Source organism: Nomascus leucogenys, chromosome 21 (genome assembly GCF_006542625.1).
Source record: "Nomascus leucogenys isolate Asia chromosome 21, Asia_NLE_v1, whole genome shotgun sequence".
Taxonomy (NCBI): Eukaryota; Metazoa; Chordata; class Mammalia; order Primates; family Hylobatidae; genus Nomascus; species Nomascus leucogenys.
In genome coordinates this window covers 26,720,712-26,741,980 of record NC_044401.1, presented here as the reverse complement: position 1 = coordinate 26,741,980, position 21,269 = coordinate 26,720,712, and positions in this window count along the sequence as shown.

Sequence of the window (21,269 nt, the reverse complement as noted above, 5' to 3'; positions counted from 1 at the left end):
AAGAAAGAATTAGATATAAGGAAAAATCATATTAAAAAGAGAAAATAAACATAGTTAATAATGTCTTAAGGAAAAGGAAAGGTTAAAAATTAAAGCCAAAGGAAAAAAAAATGGAACATTGGAGATAAACAAAAAAGATATGCAACACAAATAACAGAATTGTCTGAAGAAGAAAACTAAAGCCAGAAAAAAGAAGAAATGCTCAAAACCGTAATTCCAGAAAGCTTACGGGGTTAAACAAAGATTTGAAACTTATTGAAAGAACACATCATATACTCATATGCTCAAGAATGTCAACCCAGGAAGGCTAATGTTAAGATATATTAGAGAAACTCCTGAGCTTGAGAGAAAAAAACATAAACTTCTGAGTGGGTAAAAAAGTTATCACTTACAGGCAAAAACTATATCATCTTCATAATTTTCAGCAGTAATGCTTCATGCCAGAAAAAGAATGAAGAGATATGTTTAATACTTCAAGGAGAGAAATCATAAAGTGAGAAACTTATATGCAGCAAAATTATCAGTAAAACAGTTACAAACTCTTAAATATACAGGAATTCAGAGAAAATTGCTGTTGTGAGCCCTTCTCAGAGCAATTTGCTGGAGAGCAAACTTCAGATGACTACCATGACATTACATGTGGAATGGTGATGAGAATGTGTACTTATAAAGCTAGAAATAAAGAAGTTAAAAAGGAGAAAATATATCTGGAGTAAAAGCTTAGAAATGCAGAAGGAAGAAGAGATTAGCTTACGTAAAATTTTTAAAAATAGTTTCTAATAATTATTACTGGTGGTAGCTTTGTTAGTATTAATATTCTAGGATCATTCTGTGTATAATGTGAGATAAAGCAAGGGTATCTTTTCTATATATTTGAAAACCAAGATTCATAGTGTGGAAGACAAAAGATACAAATGTAATATAGAGGAGGTTACATAATATCAATGTGGTTATAAATATATGCATATATTTATACACTGTATATTTATATATAAAATTAAAGCTAATTATTTATATGTATATACTGAGTATACCCGCTGAAAGTGGCTAGAAACAATGACTAACCAGGAAAAGTGCATGTTTCTGGTGACCAAATTGCCTTGAAATGCCAGGGGCTTTATGGAGAAATGGCTGATTCTACATGTAGGGGTACAAATGTACAGGATAAATTTGGAAAATCTTGTTACACTGGGTGACAAGACAGCTAACAGAGACTCCTTAGGATGATGTCAAAAAGAATTATGTACTATCTTGAAGTATCTCCAGCTAACCAAATGTAGGACAATTTGAAAGTCAATAGAATAAGAGATACAATGTTGTGAAACCCATACAGTATGTTTAAATTCATGAGTTTAAAATGATGTAAAAATTAATTAGTCAACTTTTGAAAATATAAAGGGATTAATACATATCTTGAAAAATAGTATGCAACAGGAAAGAATAGGCATTTATGTTGCCTTCTTGTATAAACTGTACTCTTGGGTAACCAAATGGTAGATAAGAGAAGTATCTGTGTATAACATTATTTCAGCTAATTAAAAAATATAAAATTAGAATATCAGCATTTTATACCATAAAATATGCTCCAGCATGAATGATTTTTACCCAGAATGTGAAGTGAACTGGTAGCTTCTCTCACAGCTTACCAGGCAGGACTTTCTTCTCTGTCTGTCTGCACGTATGAAATGTATACATGCTGGAATAAGACTCTCATACTGTCTTCTCATCTTTTAAAAAACTTAGTGTATTATGAACATTTTCCCTCTTTTAGCATCCATTTAGCAGACATTACAACATTTACAATGACTATATAATAGTCTAGTGTATGAGTATATAATATCAGGTTCATAATTTTAATAACATGCTATTTTTATTCAAAATTTACTTTGTTGTCCTATGTATTTATTTTCTATTACGCATATGGCTTCCACAGCTCCTTTTGTAGTAAAAATTTTTTTGTAATCATAGTTTTTTTTAGCAAAGTATAATTATTAGTTAAACATATTTTTAACAATTTGGACACAAATTGTCAAATTGTCCTTCAGAAAAGTTTATTAGCCTACGTGTCCATCAGCAGAGTGCAGTCCTCCATATGCCTGCTGTTTCTTTAAGTACAGTTGGCCCTCTGTATTTGTGGGTTCCAAATTGGGTTCAACTAACCACATATTGAAAATACTACACACATACACACACACGCACACACACACACACAGAGGAACACACACATTCAAGAATTGAGTTAAAGATTAAATATTGGAACCAAAGATCCTCCTAGTGCCCTTATCTACGAGGGTTAGGAGCTCTTATGTGAAGACCTAGGGCGGGGGAGAGATGAATATATATGTTTCTTATTATATCAGAATATGACACGTTTATTATTTCTCTGTAAGTCTTTGGTGTTTGTGTTTGTATGCCTTTAATGAAACCTTAATGAAACTTTCCACTATTTTAAATACTGCAAAAGCTCGTAAAACGAAAACTTAAAAAATGAATATGGAATTAAATAAAATACATCATCTTATCTAGCCTCATTTATTTGCTAAAAATAATTTATCAGTCATTAATGAATGAGAGAGATACTGCATTTAAAAAAGTAGCTATACATTTATTCTGATGAACTGGTCCAATTAGCTAGCCTCTATATCTGCTTGTGCTATTAAGAGGTAGAAGTTAAGAAAAAAAAATCCAGCTTTGGTTTAATATTTTTCTGAAAATTACTGAACACATTTGAGAATAAATAGCAGATTGCCCCCTATACTTAAAGTGGATTTTGTAACCTGCTGTGGGATGGGAGATTTCTAAAATGGAGTCCCTTGTCTTATGGCTGTGGTGCCACTGGGATTGGACAACAATTCATCTTCCTGGCAGAGATTCATTTAAGTGACTCCTAAGTACCTGAGTGTGGAATTTACCCCAGTCTCTTAGGAGCAAGAGGATCTTGAAGGACCTAGCTGTGTGTATTTATTTTTTTAAAAAGGATTAAATACCAATTTTTAACAGAGGCTGAGGTCCGATAGTCTCTTTTTAATCTTTGCTGATATTCCCCGGTAGAAGAGCTCAGTTTTTGCCTAATATTTTTCTTAAAACAACAGTCCTTGCTATTTTAATCTGTCACTCCCTGGAGCAAAATAGCATGGCTGAGCATCCAATGTTACATTTCCTGTCTCTTATCATATAACTGAAGCTTCTCTTCAATATAGTATTTTGAACCTAATACAACTTTCTTTCTGTGTATGGAAGGCCTGTAGTTCTTCATATTCCTCTCTTTTTATTCCTGTTTTCATTCCTTTCATCAGATCCAGCATTATATATTAAACAAGCTAATTAGTTAAAAGGCATTTCAGGAATATATTAGAAAATGTAGAAAGTGAGGAAGGTGCATTGGAGATTTATTCAGCACCTACAGTTTATATGAAGGAAGAGAGAATGGAGATCAGTGAAGTTAGGACTTTTCAAGGTTCACAAAGCAAGTTCACAGCTGATATTTTTTGTAACTCAACTCATGTTGTGGATTAGTTTACATTGTAATTCTGGTGACAGCAATGAAAATAATTCCCTAGTTTATTAATGGCTTCAAAAAGACTAAGTTAGCAGTACAAATCCTCTAAAGTTGTATGCAGAAAATACATATTGCTGTTTGCATAATTGATTTTCTAGAAGCATGGATATAATGCTAAATAAATGGAAACATATTTCAATATTGTTGCATTGATATTTATTCTATAATACATTTGTGTTTGCTTTGCACTACTTGTACTGTATGTACGTAGAAATCCTTGAAAAACAGAGTTTAGAGAGAACTTTAATTAAAATAGTAATGAGCACTTGATTACCAAAATTGATTTTAATCATAAGAAAATATCATCTTTCTTCCTGATCTCTTGGTACCCTTGCTGTGCTCACAGATTCTTTCTTGGAAAGGTGGACTTTTCTTTTCTTTTCTTTTCTTTTCTTTTCTTTTCTTTTCTTTTCTTTTCTTTTCTTTTCTTTTCTTTTCTTTTCTTTTCTTTTTTTGAGACATAGTTTCTTTCTTGTTGCCCAGGCTGGAGTATAATGGTGTGATCTCAGCTCACCACAACCTCTGCCTCCCAGGTTCAAGCTATTCTCCTGCCTCAGCCTCCTGAGTAACTGGGATGTATTACAGGCATATGCAACCACACCTGGCTAATTCTGTATTTTTAGTAGAGACAGGGTTTCTCCATTTTGGTCAGGCTGGTCTCGAACTCCCGACCTCAGGTGATCTTTCTGCCTCAGCCTCCCAAAGTTCTGGGATTACAGACGTGAGCCACTGTGTCTGGCCGACTTTTCTTGTCTTGACGGCATATGCTGCTATGGTTTTCCCCAAATATCCTGTGGGACTTTTGTTCTGTCCCCTTTGTTCCCTCCTATTTTGCTTTTATCTCTTAAATTTAGCAAACTCCAAGTGTTTTCTCTTGTTTCTTTTAATTGCTATCCGCACACTCTGTTTTGTCCAATATTTTCACAACTTCAACAGTCATCTCTGTTTACATGATTTCAAGTACTATACTTTCAGCTTCAACATTTTTCCAACTACCGATACTGCCTGTTAAATATCTTCACTTTGATGTTTGCTGGTATAGCAAGTTCAATATGGCCATATGGGGACTCCTTATCTGCTCAACATCCTGCAATTCACTTGCCCTCCTTATTCTCCTTTTTCTGTGTAACGCCACATTTCTCTCAGCTACTTCTCTTTAGTTGCTCAGGCTCAACACCAGGAATAATTTTTCCCTATATCAATTCCTTATCCCTGACCTTCAAAGAGTTGTTTCTATGGTCTGAATGTTTATGTCCCCCAAAATTCCTATATTGAAACCTGATCTCCAAGGTGGTGCCTCTGGGAGGTGATTATTTCATGAGGGTAGATTCCTTACGAATGGGATTAGTGCCCTTATGAAAAAAAAAAATGAGGAGCTGGTTTCCACCATATGAGGATACATAGAAGGTGCCATCTATGAGAAACAGGCCCTCGCCAGACATGAAACCTGCCAACACCTTGATCCCGGACTTCCCAGCCTCCAGAACTGCGAGCAATAGATTTCTGTTGTTTACAAATTACTTACTCAAAGGTATGTTGTTGTGACAGACTGCACGGACTAAGACCGTTTTCATCTTGGCAGATTTTACTACTGAAATGTTCTCCCATTTATCCTCAGTCTCGTATTGCTCTCTTAAATCTTCATTTATGTCTTCATTAACTCTTTACAGACTTCCAAAAGAGTTATCTGTTGGTTTCCCTGCTTTTGAAAGTCTTAGCAAATTACCCTGTAAACATATGTGATGTTAATCTGCTTAAAACACAGCCTCAGATCACATGCTCAAAGGCTTCCAATGGTCCCTACTGACTTACAAGGGTTTTCATCAAAACGTAGTAGATTTTGTGGGAAATGGCTTCAAACTACATTGCCATTGTTTTTTCTTTCACTTTTCATCAAATACTCTACATAAGTGCTTCTCAGATTTAAGGTGCATACAAATCAAATGTAGGTCATTCACTGTCCTTGGAAAGTTTTATTTGCTTTTTTGGTTCTGTGCTGTTCACTGTTTGCAATGCCTTGCTGTTACGTCTCCCTTGATTATAAACCAAAACACATCTCACAGTCAACCTATCCATCAAATCTTATTTGCATGAATTTTATTTTCCAAATTCCCAAACATCCATAGGTATATTCTTTTTTTTTTTTTTTTTTTTGAGACAGAGTCTCACTCTGTCGCCCAGGCTGGAGTGCAGTGGCACAATATTGGCTCACCGCAACCTCCACCTCCTGGGTTCAAGCGATTCTCCTGCCTCAGCCTCCCGAGTAGCTGGGACTACAGATGCCTGCCACCACACCTGGCTAATTTTTGTATATTTAGTAGAGACAGGATTTCACCATGTTGGCCAGGCTGGTCTTGAACTCCTGACCTTGTGATCCACCCACCTTGGCCTCCCAAAGTGCTGGGATTACAGGCGTGAGCCACCGCGCCCGGCCATCTATAGGTATATTCTTTATGACACTTAACTATATTACCTGGCACGATAGTTTCTCAAATAGAATGTAAAAATTTTGAAGACAAGAACCATACTTCTTTTCACTCTGTATCCCCCATAGATCTTGCACAACACTTCACATGCAGTAGGTGGGTGCTTAATAACTATTGTTTAAATTATTCTACACAGTTGAGCCACACTGATAAAACAAACCACTAGTAAACAGATTTCAGTTCATAATTAATGTTTGTGATATTTCCTGTAAACTGGAAAAGCTTAGATTCTCTTTAGCAGTAGCCTTTTCAGAAATGTTTGTGTAAATTCCAAATATCAAACTCTGCACTATTGTGAAACTCTTTCAGACGTCAAGTCAACTTAGTGTTTGAAACTAAAAAGGAAAATGCTAAGTATTAATGAATATAAAGAAGGTTAAATATTTTTACTTTTAATTTTTTTTTACAGGAAAATCTAAATTGGTAAAAATAAGGAGGAGGAGGATGTTACTGCAGTGAACTGGGTTCTTTTAACAATTTATTCCACGTATTATTTGAGAAAGGCCATGTGTTCTCAATGAAGTGAGATCGCCACATGTTGTCTCAATGTGTCACCACTCAAGCAGAGGGAGAATTGTGTCCATTGTGAAGAAGTGGAAATTGCCAGAGATGAAGACTTAAAAGAAAAAATGCCCCTGGGGTTCTCATTCAGCCATTCAGATTTCTTGTGCTGTTAATACATGCCAAGCAATCTGTTATGGATTCAGAACTGAAAGCCATAATCTTTTTCTTATAATCAGCTAAAAAATCTAGTGGGAGAGATATAAAAATAAACAATCACTAATAAAACCATGTGACAAGTAGTGGTTAATTAGGGAAATTCCAGAGTCTAAAAGAATACGTAGGATATGTTTGGTAGAACAGGAGGGAGAGGACATTTCAAATTGAGCAGTGTTTCTCAGAGAAGTAGTTTCCTTTCTTTCTTTCTTTCTTTCTTTCTTTCTTTCTTTCTTTCTTTCTCTCTCTCTCTCTCTCTCTTCCTTCCTTCCTTCCTTCCTTCCTTCCTTCCTTCCTTCCTTCCTTCCTTTCTTTTCTTTCTTCCTTTCTTCCTCTTTCTTTCTTCCTTCCTTCCTTTCTTCTTTCTTTCTTCCTTCCTTCCTTTCTTCTTCCTTCCTTCCTTCCTTCCTTCCTTCCTTCCTTCCTTCCTCTCTTTCTTTCTTCCTTCCTTCCTTCCTTCTTTCTTCCTTCCTTCCTTCCTTCCTTTCTCCTTCCTTCCTTCCTTCCTCTCTTTCTTTCTTCCTTTCTTCCTTCCTTCCTTCCTTCCTTCCTTCCTTCCTTCCTCTCTTTCTTCCTTCCTTCCTCTCTTTCTTCCTTTCTTCCTCTCTTTCTTTCTTCCTCTCTTCCTTCCTTCCTTCCTTCCTTCCTTCCTTCCTTCCTTCCTTCTTCTTTCTTTCTTTCCTTTCTTTCTTTCTTTCTTTCTTTCTTTCTTTCTTTCTTTCTTTCTTTCTTTTTCTTTCTTTCTTTCTTTTTTCTTTCTTTCTTTCTTCCTCTTTCATTATTACCCACCTAAGGAAACTTTTCAGAGCCTTGTTCTAAACACTAGCGCTTGCTCCCAATAAAATGTCAATACCACAGACATATTGAATGTCCCTTTATGTATGGTGGTCTGTTGAAGAGCTACAAACCTCTCTAATATCTACAGTTTTTTCATCCTCTAACAACCAGTTTTTATCTGTTTGTGGCAATATGACCCCCACTGAGAATGCCTGACATCGTAGTACTAGCACGCCTAGATCTTGTCAACTAACTTCATTCCCCTAGGGTCAATTTTGGCAACCTTTTTGTGCCAGAGTGGCCTCACATTGTTTTCCCTTCCTTGATTTCAGCCTTTTTTTTTTAAAATCTGATTATGGCTTAAAGATTGCAACTAACTGGCATTTGGTGTTATACCTCTGCATTTAGTAGGCTGAGATACTTCTGCGAGTAAGAGAAAAGTAAAAACAGTGGTTTCCACAAGAGTTTGTTGCTCACTCTGGGAGTATGACTCCTCTGTTCAGTGCTGTCTGGAAGGATCCCAGACTACTTTCAGTTACACTGCTTTGCCAGCTCTAGGAAGTGGCCCTTGTCCAAGTTGGCTTCTACAGCCTAAGTAGCAGAAGGAAGGAACATAGAAGTAGGGAGATGGTCATGTGACAGCTGCCTCTTAAGGGAGGTATCTAGAAAGCTGCCACATTGCACTCTGACTCATAGCACATTTGGCCAGGGTTTAGTCACATGCCCACACCTGGCTACACAGGAGATTGGATATTGTCATCTTTATTCTGGTGGCCATGTGCCCAGCTGAAATGGAAGAATGAGGGAATGGATGTCAGAGGACTACTAGTGCTCTTGTTAGTTTCCTTGCTAAAGACTTTTGCTTTAAAGAAATTATTTTTGCTAGACAAATAAAAGTGTAACATTTACTGAAATTAAAATAAAATATATTAAAATGATCTGCAGTCTAACACGTAACAGATTAAACTGCTTTCATAGTTTTCCATCATAAAATCCTTATCTAGGCATGATTTTTATATTGTTACAATTAGCAGTCAGATATAATTGTTTCTTTTTCAGTTTGTGTTATAAGTAGCATTCTAGGTTGTTATGTAATCTTCATAATTTTAAGGGCTTTAGAGGTGCTGCAATAAACATTTTCATGTATATTAACTTTTCCTTGTTTAGGATAATTTTCTTAATCTATGTGTCTACCAAAAGTAGGGTAATTGGATCAAAGACTATGATAATTTTGCATGTCTTGAAACACAAGAAAAAAAATATTATTCCAAAAAGAATCTTCCAATTTTGCCATTTTGTTTCATTAGTGATTGTGTATTTTTCATAACTTTTATTAGTTAGATATGACACTGTCTGCTTGATTACCAAATATTCTTATTTTAAAAAGCCACATTACTCTTATTTCAATGTGTTCTTTTGATAACTGGCAGAGTTGAACATTTATACATATATATTAAATACTATCTTACTAACTTTAATTCCAATTACTCATATACTTTCTTCAAATGTTAGTATTATTTTAAATACCAATTTGTACAAGATTTCTATACAATATAGATATGGTCTTTGGAATGTAAAATTTGCTGTAGATATGTGTCTAAATCTGTTTTCTAGTTATTATAAAATCATTATTATTATCATTCCACTGATCTTTCTTCCCTCATATTCTCTGTCAAAATGGATTCTTCAGGAAATAAAAAATTAAAGAACTAGTCAAAATACATGTCAAACACCAATGAAAAGCAAATGTTAGCTCAAACATTGCTTAGCCAAGGAAACGTTTATTTGAATAAATTTTCCTCTCTGATTAGTTTTCTCTTGAACACTGCTAAAATAAACGCACACACACAAAATCAACGTTCAGGATTTTCTGATTATTTGCTATGATTGTGTGGTTTAATCCATTTGAAACTAGAAGAACATAGTGCTGTTCACACTCCGCTGGAGGAAACACAATTTCACAGTTTGGTTCCCAGCACTGCCTTGCAGGGCTGCTATCGTAATATGTTTCTGGCTCTGGACATGCAAGCACAAGTCTCTCACTTTGGCTTCTCAATGGGGAAGGAGAGCAACACTAGAGAAAACAGCAATTAGATCCATATATAATAATACAAAAGCTACAGAATTGTTCCCCGTACTCATATGTATGTTACTGAAGTAGTATGACTCTTTCCCACTCGAACAATCATTTATTTTTTCAGGAAGACTGGTTCAGATTTGTGCAAGCTGAAACATAGAAAGCAGCCTGAGAAACTAAGTAACTGAATATTCTGAATGTAGAGCATTATTAGCTGGGTTTTTTGTTTGTTTTTAACTAGAAGAAAAGAAATGACCGAATCCAAGAATTTAATCAGCCATGAGATTTGTGCTGAAAATTTTTTTATGGATAAGATAAAAAAAATCTGTTACTAAAAATTGTTATGAAAATAAACCAATTTAAAGGACATAATATCATAACATGCAGGGTAGTGGGCATTATTATTTATGTTTTTGTGACTCTTTTTTTTTTAAAAAGCCTGTCACTGAGCAACCAGAAGAGTCTAACATTGCTTGAGCAAGTGCTACTCCAGTGCTGTGGAGACATATAACATCAGACTTCTCAGTGACACTGCTTTCTACCAGAGACAATACGATATATGAAAAAATGACCTGGCTTTCAGCTCAGCTAAATTTAGGGACACATTGCAGCTCATTCACTCCCTTCAGTGTCCCTGGATAAGTTTACTAACCTTTCTGTCTCTCTGTACCGTATGATTTCTAAAAGGTGATATAGATACCTTGCAAGATAGGAGTGAAGTTCTGTGATAATCTATATAGAATATCCACTGTAATGGTCATAATGAAGTGGGAATTCAATAACTGATAGTTGCTACTCTTCTCTCTAATCCAGTTTATCCTACATTTTTTTTTCTTGGAAATGTATGGCAAATATTTCTTAATTTTGTTTGCAGCTCCATGGCCATTATTTTTCTATGCCCATGGGAGACAAAGTTAATTGATTATAGTGCTGTATGCTACCATGTTTAGATAGCCTTTGAATCTGATTATCTTATAAATTTGCTGAGGAAGATACTATATTATGTATTTTCTTTTTTTTTTTGCAAGTATTATAATTTCCAGTATACATTGCATATAAGAAAAGACACATTCATTGAATGATTTCTCCATTTTGGCATTTGAATCATATTATAGTTTAATTTTGAACAATACAGGAAAAATGAAAGAAGCAGCAATTAATTTGTGCCACAATATTGAAGAAAATATATATTTCTCCAGGCTAGTCTAGAACTCCTGGCCTCAAATGATCCTCTTGCCTCAGCCTTCCTAGTAGCTGGGATTACAGGTGTCTGCTACAAAAAGCAAAATGAATTTTCTTTTGAGAGCTGATACTGAGTAGAATCAGTTTCTATTATAAATAGATTCATAACTCTAGCTTGACTAGGTTAACTCTCACCTGATTAATCTCTGCTAGTTTCAGGAAGAGATCCAGAATTTAAAGGGCAAAGAGTCCCTAGCACTTTGCTGTTTCTTTTCTGTGATGGTGCTGAATGCTCTGAGAACGTTCAGAAGCAAGTGAGCTTATGGAAACTATACCATTGGGGAATGGTGAAAGTACTGCTTCAAGCACTAGGCCTGCACTGCCCAAAAGTGGGACAGCAGTTGGTGTCAATCTGAAGCAAAAGTTCCCAAAGACTGTTTCTTCAAGGAAGGTGGGGAGAGTTGTCATAGACAGTGCTATGGTTTAAATGTGTCCCTCCAAAACCATGTGTTGGAAACTTAATCCTCAATGCAACAGTGTTGGGAGGTGGACTAATGGGAGGTGTTTAGGCCATGAGGTCTCCACTCTCATGAATGGATTAATGCTAATTATAAAAGGGTTTGAGACTGCAAATGTAATCTCTTGCTCTCTCCCTCTCACGTGCCCTTCTACCTTCTGTCATGGGATGATGCAGCAAGAAGATCCTCATCAGACATGGCCACTTGATCTTGGACCTCCTAGCCTCCAGGACCATGAGTCAACTAAGATTCTTTTTTCATAAATTACCTGGTGTCTGGTATTTCGTTATGGCAACACAAAATGGACTAAGAGAGTTTAAATAATTGTCTTTTTTCTGTTATTCTTTATTTGAGAGATGGAACCCACATATTGAGTGAATAGTAAACAAATCTCCCTTTAGGAATGAAAAGAAAAACATTTAAATTCAGAACAATCTCTCTATTGATGTGGTAGGCAGAATTCTGATATGACCCTCAAAAATCCCCCATACCCTAGAGTACATGTCCTGTATTATTCACTCCTCTTGAGTGATAATAGAATGAATGTCACTCCTGTGATTATGTTCCATTAGATGAGAAAGGTGAGGAAATTTCGCTGGTAGAATTAAGCCTGCAAATAAGGTGATTTTCAGATAATCACATGAAAATTATCCTGGGTAGGCTTGATCTAATCAGTCAAGCAATTAGAAGAGACTGAGGTCTTCCTGATGTTGGAGAGATTTGAAGCAACAGTGATGTTCTCTTCTTGACCTTAAAGAAGCAAATTGTCATTGCGTGGAGAGGGCGCTATGGAAGGAACAGTAGGTGGCTTTTAGAAGCTAGAATAATACATGGCTGACAGCCGGCAATAAAGCAGCAATCTCAGTTTTACAGCTGCAAGGAAATGAATTTTGACAATAACCAGTGAGCTTGAAAGAGGACCCTGAGTCTCAGATAAGAACACAGTCCCAGCCAACACTTTGACTTCACTCGGTTAGACCCTGAGATGATGATGCAATTAACCAGTGTCCAGATTCATCAAATCTGTGTGATAATACATTTTCATGATTCTGAACCTCTATATTTGTAATGATTTGTTATACAGCAATGGAAAACTAATACTCTTGGCTAAGAAAAAAATTTGAGTCCCTTATTTTTTTTCCTCCCATAAGGAAAAACATTACTTGTATTTCTTAAAGCCAATTGTTTCACTTAGGGGTGTCTTTAAAATTTAATTTTAATATTTATTTATTTATTTTAAATGGAATCAGAACCTTTATTACAAATATCCTTTAGGAACACAGGAAGAAAAGATAGCCATGTACAAAGGGTTTTTTTTTTTTCCAAATATAAACATATTTTATTTTATTTTGAAGTTCTGGGATACCTGTGCAGGAAATGCAGGCTTGTTACATAAGTAAACGTGTGCCATGGTAGTTTGCTGCACCTATCAACCCCTCACCTAGGTATTAAGCCCTGAATGCATTAGCTATTTATCCTGATGCTCTGCCTCCCCCAACCCCCAACGATGAAAGGCCCTGGTGTGTGTTTTTCCCCTCCCAGTGTCCATGTGTTCTCATTTTTCAGGTCCCACTTATAAGTGAGAACATGTGGTGTTTGGTTTTGTTTCTGCATTAGTTTGCTGAAGATAATGGCTTCTGGCTCCATCCATGTCCCAGCAAAGGACCTGATCTTGTTCCTTTTTATGGCTGCATAGTATTCCATGGTATATATGTACCACATTTTCTTTATCTAGTCTATCATTGATGGACATTTGGGTTGATCCCACGTCTTTGCTATTGTGAATAGTGCTGCAATAAACATACACGTGCATGTTTCTTTATAATAGAATGATTCATATTCCTTTGGGTATATACACAGTAATGAGATTGCTGGGTCAAATGGTATTACTGGTTCTAAGTCTTTCAGGAATCTCCACACTATCTTCCACAATGGTTGATCTAATTTACATTCCCACCAACAGTGTAAAAGTGTTCCTATTTCTCCATAGTCCTGCCAGCATCTATTGTTTCTTGACATTTTAATAATCATCATTCTGATTGACATGAGATGGTATCCTATTATAGTTTTGATTTGCATTTCTCTAATGATCAGTGATGTTGAGCTTTCTTAAAAATATGTTGTTTGCTACATAAATGTCTTTTATTGAAAAGTATCTGTTAATATCATTTGCAAATTTTTAATGGAGTTGTTTGTTTTATTCCTGTAAATTTATTTAAATTCCTTGTAGATTCTGGATATTACACCTTTGTTAGATGGATAGATTGAAAAAAAATTCTCTCTCATTTGGTAGGTTGTCTGTTCACTCTGATGTTAGTTTCTTTTGCTGTGCAGAAGCTCTTTATTTTAATTAGATCCATTTGTCAGTTTTTGCTTTTGTTGTGATTGCTTTTGGCAACTGCATCATGAAATGTCTGCCCATGCCTATGTCCTGAATGGTATTGCCTATATTTTCTTCGAGGGTTTTTATAGTTTAGTGTTTTACATTTGTCTTTAATCCATCTTGAGTTAATTTTTGTATAAGGTGTAAGAAAGATGTTGAGTTTCAATTTTCTGTATATGGCTAGCCAGTTTTTCCAGCACCATTTCTTAAATAGCGAATATTTTCCCCATTGCTTGTTTTTATCAAGACTGTCAAAGATTTGAAGGTATGTGGCCTTATTTCTGGGTTATTTACTCTCTTCCATTGGTCTATGTGTCTGTTTTGTACCAGAACCATGTGGTTTTGGTTACTGTAACCTTGTGTATGATTTCATGTCTGGTAGTGTGATGCCTCCAGTTTTGCTCTTTTTGCTTAGGATTGCCCTGGCTATTAGGGCTTGTTTTTTGGTTCCATAAGAATTTTAAAGTAGTTTTTTTCTAATTCTGTGAAGAATTTCAATGGTAGTTTAATGGGAATAGCAATAGATCTATAAATTACTTTGGACAATATGGCCATTTTCACAATATTGATTCTTCCTATCCATGAGCATGAAATGTTTTTCTATTTGTTTGTGTCCTCTCTGATTTTGTTGAGCAATGGTTTGTAGTTCTACTTGAAGAGGTTCTTCACTTCCCTTGTTTGCTGTATTCCTAGGTATTTTATTCTCTTTTTAGTAATTGTGAATGAGAGTTTATTTATTATTTGGCTCTCTGCTGGTCTATCATTGATGTATAGGAATGCTTGTGATTTTTGCATTGATTTTCTATCCTGAGACTTTGCTGAAGTTGTTTATCAGCTTAAGAAGCTTTAGGGCTGAGACTATGGGGTTTTCTAGCTATAAGTTCATATCATCTGCAAATAGGGAGAGTTTGACTTCCTATCTGTCTATTTGGGTGCACTTTATTTTTTTTTCTTGCCTGATTGCACAGGCCAGGACTTTCGATGCTATGTTAAATAGGAAGGTTAAGATAGTGTATCCTTCTCCTGCACCAGTTTTCAAGGGGAATGTCTGGCTTTTGTTCATTTAGTATGATGTTGGCTGTGGGTTTATCATAGATGGCTCTCATTATTTTGAGATACGTTTCTTCAATAACTAGTTTATTGAGAGTTTTTAATATGAAAGGATGTTAAATATTATTGAAAGCTTTGATCTGCATCTATTGAGTAATCAGGTGATTTTGTCTTTAGTTCTGTTTATGCACTGCACCACATTTATCAATTTGCATATGTTGGACCAATCTTACATCTCAGAAATAAAGTCTACTTGATTGAGGTAGATAAGCTTTTTGATGTGCTCCTGAATTCAGTTTGCCGGTATTTTGTTAGGGATTTTTGCATTGAGGTATATCAAGGATATTGGCCTAAAATTTTCTTATTTTGTTGTATCTCTGCCAGGTTTTGGCATTAGGATGATGCTGGACTCATAGAATGAGTTAGAGTACCTCCTCCTCAATTTGTTGAAATAGTTTAAGCAGGAATGGTACCAATTCTTATTTGTACATCTGGTAAAATTCAGTTGTGAACCCATCTGGTCCTGGGCTTTTTCTGGTTGGTAGGCTATTTATTTCTGACTCAATTTCAAAGCTTGTTATTGGTCTGTTCAGGAATTCAGTTTCTTCCTGGTTTAGTCTTGGGAGGGTGCACATGTCCAGAAATTTATCCATTTTTTCTAGATTTTTTAGTTTATGTGCATAGAGGTATTCATAATAGTCTCTGATGGTTGTTTGTATTCATATGGGGTCACTGGTAGCATTCTCCTTGTCATTTCTGATTGTGTTTATTTGCATCTTCTCTCTCTTCCTTTTTGTTAGTCTAGCTAGTAGTCTATTTATTTTATTAATTTTTTCAAAAAAACCAGTTCCTGAATACATTGATCTTTTGAATAGTTTTTTGTGTCTTGATTTCCTTCAGTTTAGCTCTGAGTTTGGTTATTTTTTGTCTTCTGCTATGATGGGGATTTGTTTCTTATTGAACGCTTTTATCTGTATCTGTTGAGGAATCAGGTGGTTTTTGTCTTTAGTTCTGTTTACTCTTATTTCTCTAGTTCTTTTAGTTGCGTGGTTAGGTTGTTAACTTGAGGTCTTTCTAACTTTTTGATGTGGGCATTTAGTGCTATAAATTTAGTTCTTATTATTGCCTTAGATGTGTCCCAGAGATTCTTGTATGTTGTATCATTGTCCTTATTAGTTTCAAAGAACTTCTTGATTTCTGCCTGAATTTCATTATTTACCCAAAAGTCATCCAGGAGCAGATTATTCAATTTTCATGTGATTGCAGGGTTTTGAGTGAATTTCTTGGTCTTGATTTCTAATTTGATTGTGCTGTGCTTCAAGAGATTGTTATGATTTTCGTTATTTTGCATTTTCTGAGGAATGTTTTACTTTCTATTATGTGATCAATTTTAGAGTATGTGCCATGTGATGATGAGAAGAATGTGTATTCTGTTCTTATTGGGTGGAAAGTTCTGTAGATAACTATGAGGTCCATTTGGTCCAGTTCTGAGTTAAGATTCTGAATATCTTCATTAATTTTCTGCCTCAATGATCTGTCCAATATTGTCAGTGGCTGTTAAAGTCTCCCAATATTATTGTGTGGGAGTCTAAGTCTCTTTGAAGGTCTCCAAGAACTTGTTTTATAAATCTGGGTGCTTCTGTGTTGGGTGCATACATATTTAGGATAGTTAGATCTCCTTGTTGAATTGAACCATTTACCATTCTGTAATGCCCTTTTTTGGCTTTTTTGATCTTTGTTGGTTTAAAGTCTGTTTTGTCTGAAACTAGGATTGTAAACCTTGATTTTTCTGTTTTCCATATGCTTAGTTGATTTTCCTCTATCCCTTTATTTTGAGCCTATGTGTACCATTGCATGTGAGATGGGTCTATTGAAAACAGCTTAGCAATTGGGTCTTTGTTCTTTATCCAGCTTGCCATTTTGTATTTTTTATTTGGGGCATTTAGCTCATTTACATTTAAGGTTAGTATTAATATGTGTGAATTTGATCCTATCATCATGATGCTAGCTGGTAATTTTGCAGACTTGTTTATGTGGTTGCTTTCTAGTGTCACTGGTCTTTGTACTTCATTGTGTTTTTGTAATGGCTGGTAATGGTTGTTCTTTCCATATTTAGTGCTTCTTTCAGACCTTGTAAGGCAGGTCTAGTCATAATGAATTCCTTCAGCATTTGCTTGTCTGAAAAGGATCTTATTTCTTCTTTGCTTATGGAGCTTAGTTTGGAAGGGTATGAAATTCTGGGTTGGAATTTATTTTCTTTAAGAATGTTGAATATTGGCCCCAAATCTCTTCTGGCTTGTAAGGTTTCAGCTATTAGTCTGATAGGCTTCCCTTTGTAGGTGACCTGCCCTTTTTGTCTAACTGCCTTTAATATTTTTTCTTTCATTTTAACATTGGAGAATCTAATGGTTATTTGTCTTGGGGCTAATCTTCTTGTTAAGTATCTTACTGGGGTTCATTTCATTTCCTGAATTTGAATATTGGCCTCTCTAGCTAGTTTGGGGAAGTTCTCATGGAGGATATCCTGAAATATGTTTTCCAAGTCAGTTCCATTCTTCCCATCTCTTTCAGGGACATCAGTGAATCATAGATTTGGTCTCTTTACATAATCCCATGTTTCCTGGAGATTTTGTTCATTCCTTTTCTTTTTTTTCTCTATTCTTGACTGCCTGTCTTATTTCAGAAAGCCAATCTTTAAGCTCTGAGATTTTTCCTCTCTTGTTCTATTCTGCTTTTAGTACTTGTGATTGCATCATGAAATTCTTGTAGTGTGTTTTTCAGCTCTGTCAGGTTGGTTGCATTCTTTTCTATACTGACTATTTTGTCTGTCAGCTCATGAATTGTTTTATCATGATTTTTAGCTTCCTTGCACTGGGTTTCAACATACTCCTGTAGCTCAATCATTTTTGTTCCTATGTATATTATGAATTCTATTTCTGTCATTTCAGCCGTCTTAGCTTGGTTCATAACCTTTGCTGGAGAGGTGGTGCAGTCATTTGAAGGAAAGATGCCACTCTGCTTTTTGAGTTTTTATTGTTCTTACACTGATTCTTTCTCATCTTTGTGGGCTTATGTACTTTCAATCTTTGAGATTGTTGACCTTTGGAAGTTTTTTTTTTTTCTTGTATCCTATTTGATGACCTTGAGGGTTTGATTTTGCTATAAGGTGGGTTTAGCTGACTGGCTTTATTTCTGGGAGATTTTAGGGGGCCAACATTCAGCTACAAAGTCTTAGACTATGTGCTCTAACTCTGGGGGACTTGTATTGGGCCCCAACTTTGTTCTCTGGTTCCTTGAGGTTTGGAATCCCCTGTGCTGGGTATCCAAGGTACTGCAGCTGTGGCAGAGTGCTAGTGGGTGCTGGGGTGCCTGCCTTCCTGTGAGAATTCACCACAGTGGCAGAGGTGACAAAGCTGTGGAGGGGTAAGCAGAGAGCCCCTTCTGGAGACTGTACATGGTCATGCTAGAGATGGTGTTGGCTCAGGGGCTGGGTGCTGGCTGGCTCAGGTCTGGATGCCTTCTCTGTTCCCTGCAAGCGAGAGTGATTGCTCAAAGAGGGGGAGGATCTGCAATTCTCTATGTAGTGTTAGTGCAAGGGCAGGTCACGAGGAAAAGTCAGAATTTGCTGGCTTTGTGCCCAGCAAGGCTCAGTCTGCAATGGTGGTCACAGAAGTGGAGGTGTGGCTGGACTTCACTTGTGTGCACTGTTGGGCTAGGTAAGGAAAACCCATCTGTGCAGACAATCACTAGCAAAGTGACATGTACTGGGAGGGGGCGAGTAGTCTGGGACGCACCAGTAGGGGCTGCCTCACTGGACCTCTCCACCAGTCAGGCATGATCTGCCAGCACAGGAGCTATCTTTATGTTCAGTTTATGTATGTGCTTCACAATTGATTCATCCATATTAACTTAAAAAGGCTACATATATGTTAGCTAAAGAAAGTAGGTAATTAAAACAATTATTTAGATGAGCAAAGCAGAGCAAGTGATCATCTGAGGCAAAACATTTTATATTTGAATTGAAATGAAAAACAGTTATGTATATAACTTTTAACTTTTGTGTCATTTTTGGAAAAATATTATTTTTTTAGTCATTTAAACTGTAACCCCTAAAGTCAGTTTTGAGCTGCCTCTACTATAGCCCATGCTTATCTCTCTACTAAACTTTCCATGTAACCCATTACCAAGCTCTATAATTTCTGTCTTCTCAGTATCTATACATCTAATTGTTTCTTTGCTTTGTCTTTGTCTTTTTCTCCAAGACAGCCCTTCATAGGAGTATCCTAACAAGTCTTCTCTTCAATTAAATGCCCCACATATAAAGATTAATTGTGCATTTTACTTCAAAGCATTAAAATATTTTCCATTGTTGATTTATGAAAAGGGTCCTCTGCTTACTAAAGTGTTTCTGCAATGTGGCTTCCTACCATGTGATTAGCAACATCTCAACTTCTTCTTTCCATGAACCCAAAAGGAGCTCAAATCCACAATACAGCCAAACACATCCTTTCTTTTTCAGCCTTTGTCTTTTTTGTTGTAGTTTCTGCTAGATCTTCATTTTCAAATTCATTCTTTCAAAATCTTACACAAATATCAGGGGCTTATTCATCAAGCATCAGAGTCCCATTCATCAAGGATCAGGGTCCCATTCACAAAGCATTTACTTCAGGAAGCAATCCTTGATCTCCCCTACCTGATGAGGTCACTCCTCTGAGCCCTGTTAGCGCTCTCTACCCCTCCATATCACTTATATCCTGATTATTAATATACATATTTGTAGGGTTATCTTATTAATGACCTTGTACTCTCTTGACATTATGACTATCATCTTAAGAGTAAAGTTTCTTATTTATAATTTCATTCTCCACATTGCCTAATTTGCATCTTACAATGCTATTTACTAGTTTTTCACATGTATGTGAGAACTAAATTGAATTTTTATTTTTGACAGGTAATAAAAAAAGCATTTCATTTATAAAATGAAGCATATAGTTGAAATAAGTAGGAGTGAAAGAGGTGTTTAGTTATGATCAAATATATTAAGAAAATTTGCTGTTCTAGTTTTTAATGTACCAGAGTTCTATTTTATTTAGATTATTTTTCTCTTTTAACCCTTCTCTCCCTTATGTTCTTTCATTTTTGCTATATATGTATTCATGTAGACACAGTGTGACTATTTCTCTTCCCTGATATCAAAGGATTTTTCCTCTATTTGATTTTTCCCTAGGGTTAGGCAGAGTGATTTAGAATAAACCAAATTTGACATGAATCCTTACACATTTCTACAAATGTCAAAGTTTTAAATTGCATAACTCTGTATAGAATTTATGAAATCTTGACTTACTCTTGGATTCTGCTTTGAGCAACAAAACATACCATGCTTAAAATTGAGTTCATCTGGAGAACACAAAGTAATGTCAAAAAATACTACTCAGCATATCACTTCCTCAGAAATATCTCAGTATACTCAACATACCTATCTATAAAACAGCAAACTTCTAAGCTGTGGAAGTGAATAAAATTGATACTAGTCAGTGACTTCCCTGTGGGAAGAAGGGTGGCAGTGTAAATGCAGAGTAAATGCTGTATGAAGTCTGTATATGTTTGGGGGTATTTTCAGCAGCTGTTCTTCCAAAAGTCGTTTCATTTATGGCTTTTTTGGTGTTTTTGCACAAAATAACCTGGATACATTTAATCTTTACATTTTCAGAAGAACCCTGCTCAGTTTGGAGCTTGTTCATTTCTTTCGAAATGTTGATGTTGAAAGCTGCATGTAGATCTTTTGAGAGGCCACGTGCTTGAGATTCTATTTTTAAATTTTCATGACAGCTTTTACACTCTCCTGAGCATGCTGGATCTAAGTTTCTACTGGAGCATGTAATTACCAGCAATGACTTAGCATCTGCCATGTGGTGCCAAGTAATGGTAAATGGAAGCAATGTCAGAAAGAGAAGATTGGCAAGTTGGAAATGCTGAGATAATGAAGAGACTCACATACTCTGGCAAACGCTCTCACCGTTGCTAGCAGCACAAGAGAACGTTACAAGAAATGCTTTTGTAATATTTAAAATGCCCTACATCAGAGAAAATAAAATGGCTACTTTGTTGCTGTTGTTGTTTGGAACAAAGATATAACATCATTGATTGAATGCCCTACTCTTCCAAAACTATTTCTTACCTAACTTGTCATCTTATTTTACTACCTCCACTATTTGGTTTGCTCCTTTGGATGAGAATATTATCTATAGAGGGTAACTCTCAAAACACATAGCTACGAGATAAAGACCTAGGAATGGGGTTGAAGATGAATCTGTAATTTAGCTTTTAGGGTATACAGGAATCACCTATAGAGACTCTTAAAATTACAAATTCCTGGAGTCAGCCTTCAGAGATTCAAATTCAGTAGGTTTGGAATTAAGCAGAGCAATCTTCATTTTTCTGAAGCACTGAGACCTTGGACCAGATAGGAAAGATACCACTCTAATTTGAAAAAAGCTATCTTTTAGCCTCTGCCTTAGTC